The 2,908-nt window shown below is 40.4% G+C and overlaps 1 protein-coding gene across 6 annotated transcripts in view; it reads right to left on the bottom strand.

Moving 5' to 3' along the window:
- Positions 1 to 2,908, bottom strand: part of LOC106878758 (zinc finger C2HC domain-containing protein 1B) — a 55,193-nt gene that overhangs the window by 20,978 nt on the left and 31,307 nt on the right. The window lies entirely within an intron of this gene.

Raw genomic sequence — 2,908 nt, forward strand, 5'->3', positions numbered from 1 at the left:
ACGCGTGTGTGGTCAGAACGACCAGATCTAAGATCTGGGTCGCGACGAATTTGCCGGGTATCTAGCAGGCTATTTATAGCTGAAGGTAGGCTCCAGAGAAGCATTAGAAAAACACTATCATGTGACCTTATTAGGGGCTATGGTTGGTCAGTTTGCGTCCTGGGGGCAAATGGAGATAATTTACCCACGCAAAGAATAGTCAGTCAGGTGATGACACAGCAGGCTGCTCTCTGCTACGCCTGAACTTGTTAATATTTATAACAGTGGGAGAGAGTGGTGTTCACTATATATATATATACATACATACACACATTCTTCCATAAGACAGAGCAGAGAGAGAGAGCCTGTACTTTTAGTTATCAACTAGAAATTGTCCATTTGCTGAAGTTACCAATGAAATGCCATTATAGTGATTCAAAGCTCCTTAAGTTTCCTGTCTTTGTTCAACAACAGACAGACAAGACAGCACAATGGAATTCTTCAAAGGAAACCTTATAGTTTGCTGCCTGAAGACAGTCTGGTATTAAAAACTTAGACAATGTCTGTAACTGTCTGCTGCTAGGCAGAAGAGAGAAATTCTTAGGGTGAATGAGGAGTGTAAAAGAATCTAATTGACACTTATTGTCCAATGTGCGTTTAATTAAATTTTATTTGAAGGTTATGGAAGAAGATGGTTGGGGTAGGGGGCAGAAAGGGTATGATATGAAGACAAGGGTTATGAAAGTAAAGAGATAAAGAAGAGGTGATGGAAGAGTGAGAAAAAGAAAGAGGAATAACAGGAAGAGAGAGGGGGAGAGGGAAGAAGAGAGAGGAGGAGAGAGAGAGGGGAGTGTGAGGGAGAGGGGAGTGAGAGAGAAGGGAGTAAGAGAGAGAGGGGAGTAAGAGAGAGAGAGAGAGAGATGTTAGAGAAAGTTGTTAATGGTTGACTCCATTATCTTTTGAGATATTGTAAATGAAACAAATGGGGCAACAGTGGGCTGGATAATCTTTTCTACTCTAAGCACATGGCCTGAAATTTTAGGGGAAGGGGCCAGTCAGTTAGATCGACTCCAGTCCACAACTGGCACTTAATTTATTAAGCCCCAAAAGGATGAAAGGCAAAGTTGACCTCGGTGGAATTTGAACTCAGAATGTAAAGGCAGATGAAATACCGTTAAGCATTTCACCCGGCGTGATAACGTTTCTGCCAGCTCGCCGCCTTACTGGGTGGGATAATGATCTTGTAAAACTTGCACTGCCAGGTAAATACTACCCAACTATGGAGAATAGGTGAATTCCTCCAGGTACTGTTAGCTTTGCACATGAAATAGGACAACAGCAGTTTGGACAGTGGTCTTGTAAGAGGTATGCTGTGATGTAAATACATGGGTAAATGCCACCTAATTTAGAGGAGTTGGTTAATTTTTCCAGATGCCATTAGCCTTGTGTATTAGCCCTTTATCATTCAGATTACTCTGTCAAATAATGCTTATTTATTCATCATCATCATCGTTTAACGTCCGCTTTCCATGCTAGCATGGGTTGGACAATTTGACTGAGGACTGGCAAGCCAGAAGGCTACACCAGGCTCCAATCTGATCTGGCAGAGTTTCTACAGCTGGATGCCCTTCCTAACGCCAACCACTCCGAGAGTGTAGTGGGTGCTTTTACATGCCACCAGCAAGAAGGCCAGTCAGGAGGTACTGGCAACGGCCACGCTCAAAATGGTGTACTTTACGTGCCACCTGCACAGGAGCCAGTCCAGCGGCACTGGCAATGATCTCGCTCGAAAGTCTTTACACGTGCCAGGAAGGCGACGCTGGGCACAGGTGCCATCACGATTTCGCTGATGGCATCGGGCATTAAATTGTAGCTTCGAGATGTTGCTGATGTGGTTGTATATTTTTAGAATGACACTGTAAGGTAAGTCTGAGAGAAAGAATCTGGTTGGTTTGAACATAAAACAAGCAAAATATTCAAGCTAGATATGGCCTGTTTTATTGCTAAAGCAGCAGTTCTCAACCGGGTGGGGGGGTCCATGTGACCATTGCAATCCATACAAGATATGGGGAGGGGGTCCACATAAGCAAAATAGTAAACTGGGTCCATAATAGTATTTTATGGGTCTATAAAAACATTTTGCTTAGGATGTATTTATTGTAAGAAACAGCTAGGTTTCTTTCTCTGAAGTTTTACATAGTCCAGCCTGTGCAAGTTAATGTGTGAAAAACAAAATAGGAATTTTGAAGAAGAATCCATAAAACTAGTTTTTAAACATTGAATGGCTATGGGGGTCCACCAGAATAAAATAGCAATCAGGGAACAGGAGCCATGCAAGTAAAATAGTAAATTGGGGATCCACAATAATATTTTAAGGGCCCCCTGAAGAAATTTTTCTCCATCAGTGCCGTTTCAATGGGAAGAATGCAAGAACCATGGGGATTTGTGAGAATTAAAGTCGGTTGTGAGGACATTGACACCAGCGTTCATTGTCCTCAGTAGTTTATATACATATATATATATATATTATTATAAAATATGGTAATTAATCATATATTAATTAATATCGATTAATTATCAGGAGGCCAGCACATCTAAAGAATCAAAGAGATTCAGAAATAATATCTGCAATCTCAGGGGATTAAGGTACATTTTTAAAAATAACGTTGACCACTAACGTGGACAATTAATGTGCTAGAAATAGATCACATCTTGTGTCTATTAAGACCTAAATTACTCTCAACATGAAATATAGCAGCATACCATATATAATTTTTAATTGTTGATATGACATAGTGTGTCATATGTGTTTGCATATTGTCTTTATTGTCCTTTTGGTTGAAAAATAAACAGGTTAATTAACATAGAACAGTGTCTGCAAGTTGATGAGTACCACATATTCCCCTCCATTTTCTTATTGCTATATATA

The sequence above is a fragment of the Octopus bimaculoides genome, chromosome 23, assembly GCF_001194135.2.
Source record: "Octopus bimaculoides isolate UCB-OBI-ISO-001 chromosome 23, ASM119413v2, whole genome shotgun sequence".
Classification (NCBI taxonomy): domain Eukaryota; kingdom Metazoa; phylum Mollusca; class Cephalopoda; order Octopoda; family Octopodidae; genus Octopus; species Octopus bimaculoides.